The sequence below is a fragment of the Monodelphis domestica genome, chromosome 2 (assembly GCF_027887165.1).
Source record: "Monodelphis domestica isolate mMonDom1 chromosome 2, mMonDom1.pri, whole genome shotgun sequence".
Lineage (NCBI taxonomy): Eukaryota > Metazoa > Chordata > Mammalia > Didelphimorphia > Didelphidae > Monodelphis > Monodelphis domestica.
Genome location: NC_077228.1, coordinates 377206467 through 377212466, shown reverse-complemented (window position 1 = coordinate 377212466; position 6000 = coordinate 377206467). Strand labels below are relative to the sequence as shown.

The window sequence follows — 6000 nt, the reverse complement described above, 5'->3', positions numbered from 1 at the left end:
TGGATCTCTACTTTTATATGTCCTCCCTTTGTGACAATGACTATGGACCATCCACTTAATCTATCTTATCTTTAGTATTATCATCTGTAAAATGGGGGCTTTAATAATTGTACTCCAAACCTCAGAGGTATATTGTCAGGAAAGCACTGATTAACTATTACAGTGCTATCATAGCATCTGGGTGGAATACCCCCAAGTCACAGTGTAGGTCCATATGACAAGTCAACTCTAGGTTCAAGGTACGGTGTGGATTCATGCAAAGTCATCCTCACCAGGAATCCTCATCAATGTGTTCATCTTTAACACTCGGACAGAGAACAAAATCAGTTAAAAACAAAGGCATTTATTAAAATCAGATAATAAGACAAATAGCAATGAAGCATTCCCCTGTAAACCTGAGCACATTGTCCCACAAGTGCACACACTGAGAGTGGGTAGAAAAGTATACACACAGAGGAAACTCAGAAAAGTCACATAGAGAGGGAACATGTGTGGGACCCATGCTACACATATGAGTACAGGTGAAAATCACACAAGACATTTTTTTAGTTATCATCATCCCATCTGCCTCAAATTTTGGTTTTCTCCCTTCTCTGATGCTCTTCATTTTCCCTACAGTCCCCTTCAATACCACAACCCCAGCCACATGTCCTTAGCATTCTTTTTTTTTCTTCCCCCATTTGAATAAGTTCATTTAGTCAATTCAGAACATTATTCCTTGGTTACAATAATCACATTATTTCCTCCCTTCCCCTCCACCCACTCTTCCTGTAGCCAACACGCAATTTCATTGGGTATTACATGTGTTCTTGATCAGAACCCATTTCCATGTTGTTGTTTACTCTAGAATGTTCGTTTAGAGTCTACATTCCCAACCATATCCCGTCGACCCATGTATTCAAGCAGTTGTTTTTCTTCAGTGTTTCTACTCCCACAGTGTTTCCTCTGAATGTGGATAGTGGTTTTTCTTGTAAATCCCTCCAAGTTGTTCAGGATCACTGCATTGACACTAATGGAGAAGTCCATTACACTCGATTGTACCACAGTGTATGAGTCTCTGTGTATAATGTTCTCCTGGTTCTGCTCCTTTTACTCTGCATCACTTCCTGGAGGTTGTTCCAGTCTCCATGGAATTCCTCCACTTTATTATTCCTTTGAGCACAATAGTATTCCATCACCAACATATACCACAATTTGTTCAGTCATTCCCCAATTGAAGGGCTTTTCTCATTTTCCAATTTTTTGCCACCACAAAGAGCGCAGCTATGAATATTCTTGTACAATTCTTTTTCCTTATTGTCTCTTTGGGGTACAAACCCAGCAGTGCTATGGCTGGATCAAAGGGCAGACAGTCTTTTATCGCCCTTTGGGCATAGTTCCAAATTGCCCTCCAGAATGGTTGGATCAATTCACAACTCCACCAGCAAGGCATTAATGTCCCAACTTTGCCACATCCCCTCCAGCATTCATTACTTTCCTTTGCTGTCATGTTAGCCAATCTGCTAGGTGTGAGGTGATACCTCAGAGTTGTTTTGATTTGCATTTCTCTGATTATAAGAGATTTATCCTTAGCATTCTTAGCCAATATCAGTTCATTTGAGTAAAAGTCTAAGGAATGATGGATCTCATTTGTGATAGAACTGCCCAAGTTCCTACCCTCAGTGCAGTGATAGGGGTGGTTCTCCTTCTTGTCCAACTCTTCCCTGATGTGTATGGGCTATGATAGCCTTCTCTATGTCTCTATATTCACCATGGCCCAAGTAGATGGAGCATTTCACAGAGTCCTGCTGTATTTCTTCTGTTACATCTGCATGTTTTCCTGTGGCCTTGCAGTCAAAAATCCTTTTCTACAGGCTGGGAGACTGCATTGAGTCATAGTAGGAGCAGGTGACCCGGTGGATCCTTGGTCATCTTTGACACTTATTTATTAAATACCAACTAAGGAGAAGGCATTTTGCTAGCCATGAGGGAAGCTGGGATGGTTTGTGATCAAAGAGTGATCAAAGGAGAATCAGAAAGTCTTGGGTTCAAATCTTGCCTCAGATAAACTTCTCAGCCTCATTTTCCCTGTCTGAAAATTAAAATAATTTATTTAAAATCAAGACATATGTATATATTTCTATACAAGATAAAGTAAAATGTGGTAAGTGATTTGGAAATGTTCAGGGTATAAGAAATTTGAGGAGAAAGATTTCTTTCCATTCAAGATGTCAAGGAAAACTAGGAGATGGATATGAGAGGGAGGTATATCAATAGTAGAGATAGATGGTGGAGACACAGGGTGGATGGTAGGAATCTATTCAAGGCAGGATTATAAGAGAGAGTCAGGAAAGAATGAAGGACAGTGAGTCCTCTTTGGTTGATACACAGAAAATGTGAATTTGTGAGGCAAGAAGTAAAAAACAGATTGGAGACATTGTGAATTAATATTTGTCAGATTTGTGAATATAGATTTATTGGCCAAAGGAAATTTTTTTGCTTTAAAGGGCAAAATCCTTAATTAAAGCAGAATACTGGGCAAAAATTAGACTTAGAATAACGTCATATACTGCAATAAACAGAAAATATATATGTAATTTCAATATGAAAGGTTATATAAAAATTAGAAGAGAGTCGGATCAGCTATTTTTTACAGCTTTTGTTAAGAGACAAATTCTTAATGACATAAGGGATAGAAGCAATCACAATAGACAAAACAGATGATTTTGATTATATACATCTAGAAAATAAAATAGGATAAGAAAGGAAGCAGTTAATTGGGAAATTTTTGAATCAAATATCTTTAATAAGGAACTGATATTCTTTTTCTCTCCAAATGTATATAGACAACTTATTGAAATATAATGGCCCAAAGCCATTCCCAATAGACAAATGATCAAAGAACATAAGTAATTTTCACAAAAAATTGCAAATAATTTACCACATGAAAGAATGCTGATTCACTAACAATAAGAGAAATCAAAATTGAAATAACTTGCAGGCCAACATATGGGCAATGTAATAGTAAATATAAATAATACTTTTTTTAAAAAGGCAGAACCAAAAAAATTAACAAACAAGTTTTGTTATATGTCCTCTTATGGGCCTGCCCCATGCTCTGCCTCCTTTGGCCTTGTTTCTCCTCCTTTCTTCACTCTTTTCTTGCCTTTTTCTTTATATAGTTCTAGTTTTACTGATTTTATTCTGTATCATCTCATATAGATATTTCCATATTTCCTGCTATGCTTCACATTTATTACTTTGCAGTATTATAATAGTTAATTACATTAGCATATAATTTATTCAACTTTTCTCTAGTTGTTCAACATATAGATTGTTTCCAGATTTTTGTTATTAGAAATAGAGTAGCTTTGAATACTTTGCACAGAAAATTCTCTTTTTCTATAATTTTTTTTCTAGCAATGGAATCCTTGGGTCAAAAAACATTAGTATTTGTGTAACTCACTGTAAACTGCATTACAAAATATTTTAACCAGGCTACAGACACACCAACAGTATAGTGATGTCTCTTTCTGCATAGCACCAAAGTTAGATTTTTATTATTTTTTGTTATAGTTGCCATTCTGGTAGTAATATGATGGTATTTTAGGTTCCTATTGATTTGCATTTTTATGATTATTGGTTAATTTTGAGCATCTTTATTATTATATTATATTATATTATATCATCATTTTTATTGGAGTGTATTTCCCCCTACAAGCCAAGAACCCAAAGAATAGTAACATCTCCCAGAAAGTCAGCTCTGCTTTTCAGACTGGTACCTTTAGCCATCATCAAGGGAAGATATGATCTGTCAATTGTCTTTGTGGGTGTTATATCCCCTGTTGAGGACTGGGAAAAGAAAGTTCTTGTCATAAAAGCTTTTGGAACTGTCAAATGATGTGACTTCAGAAACAAATAAGTTTTTATAAGTGGAAATGACACTTTAAAAATATTCATTACCATCTGCTTTGTTAATCCTAAAAACCAAACTCTCTATACATGTCTTCCTTTATTAAAATGTGAGTTCCTTGAGAGAAGGGACTTTCTTGTTTTTCTGTTTATATCCTCAGCACTGATCACAGTGCTTTGTACATGATAACATCTTGTTAAATGCTTTTTCATTCATTCAGAAACCATTTGTTCACATGTTTTGATCATTATTCCACTGGGGAGTCTTCTACATAAATTTGGATTGTCAGATTTTTGTTATATATATTTACTCCCAATTTTCCCCAATTTTTATTCCTTTCATTTTAAAGATACTGCTTTTTGTTGGTGTAAAATCTTTTGACCTTTATAAAATCAAAACCCAATGATTTTTTTCAGACCTTGTTTTTTTTTTAACAATTCATGTTGTTGTTAAGCATAGAATTTATTGGTGCAAACAGAATATACTTGTTGAAACAAATTAATTTGAATAGTAAAGGCTTTGGGTAATTTATGTCTTATTCTTGCCTTCTGTATATGATTCAAATTATTTTTTTAAAATAACCAAGTGAAATTTCAATAGGGACGAAATAAAAAGAATTATCAGAAGCTACTCTGGATAAGCATATATCAGTAAAACTGAGAATTTAAAATAAAGGGAGAAACAGTTATAAAAACATAAAATATAAAAATTAATATAAAACTGACAACATCTGATTTTAGAAATCAAACTAGTTGTAAAAGAAATTACCAAGGGAGAGGGAAAAATCCTTCTGGTCTAAATGGATTTACAAGTTATATTCAATCAAACTTTAAAAAACACTCTTAATACCTATTCTGTGCAAATTATTATCAAAGGTTGAAAAAGAAAACACTCAACTAAACTCATTTTATGAGACAAATATAGTCCTAATACATAAGTCAAGCAAAGGCAAAGAATTTTATCATTAATGATCTAATATCATTAATGAATATTGATTAAGAATTATAAATAAATTCTTGGTTAAAAAAAGGACTCTCACATTATATCCAAAACTATTCACTATATTTTGTTCTAATATTTTGAATGATCTGTGATATCATCAGTGTAGGTATATCATCCACCAATGTAGATTGCAATCCTTCCATGATTTCTTATTATCTGCCTTTTCTCATAAATCCTCACCCATATTTTCCTATACATTTCACAAAGGTCAAACCAATATAGTTCTTCCTTTTATTTTATTTGTATCTCAAGAGTATCACTTAGAATTTGTTTAAGTTGCATCTCATTCTCATCACGTGATATATAATTTTCTATTGATCATGTATGCATATATGTGAGAATGGCCTTAATATCAGAAATAGAAGATTTTCTGCAAAAAAATTAATAAAGATCTAGGCATGGAGGAAGGTGTGGGGACACTCTCCTTTTGTTAGACTATTTTAAACAGTGAGTAGAGTCAGGAGAAAAAAGGCAGTTCCCACTCCTAGTCTCCTATTCAATATATTTCATGCTTCCAAATGCTGGGAAGGTAATAGCACATTAATGGATGGAGAGAAGTGGGGGGGGGGTGGATAAAGGGTGGTCCTAAATACACTGGCCAAAGGCATGGCACAGGCACCTGCCAGTGTGTTCCCCTTCTCCAGTAGGTAGAAGGCATTTTTCACAGGCCCCATCCCTCTATCTAGCTGCCCAATGTCAGCACTTCCTTCCTCCTCTGTCTTGGGGTAATGCAGGGATGGGGGGAATCACAGGCAGCTTGAAATTGCAGTTTGGGCACGGATCTCGAAAACATTTGTCATTCCGGCCCTAGAGCATCTTGGGCAAAGGAACTTACTTTCAGTATCCCCTCCATTCTTCCCTGGGGAAAAGCCTATGCTTTCAGTTTTGTAATAATTTAAAATAGTTGGTTGTCATAAACTGTAGTGATTAAAATAGTGGAAGACTTAAATTGTAGTACATATAAGAGTGGATGAGTACATTGTGACCACAGAAAATATGGTTTCAAGACAGTGTCTTGTTTTAAATCAAATATAAGGTAGTCGCCAGGGAAAAATTCCCAATTATTAAATATACCCAAGTCAACTGGGTTTTATAGAGATTTTAAT

At 34.9% G+C, this 6000-nt stretch overlaps 1 long non-coding RNA gene across 1 annotated transcript in view; it reads right to left on the bottom strand.

The window, feature by feature from the left end:
* Positions 1-323: 323 nt before the first annotated feature.
* LOC130456848 (uncharacterized) overlaps positions 324-6000 on the bottom strand; it is a 78073-nt gene continuing 72396 nt past the window's right edge. Inside the window, exon 2 of the long non-coding RNA XR_008915877.1 lies at positions 324-2071. This is a non-coding gene — a long non-coding RNA (uncharacterized LOC130456848). The remainder of the gene's footprint in view (positions 2072-6000) is intronic.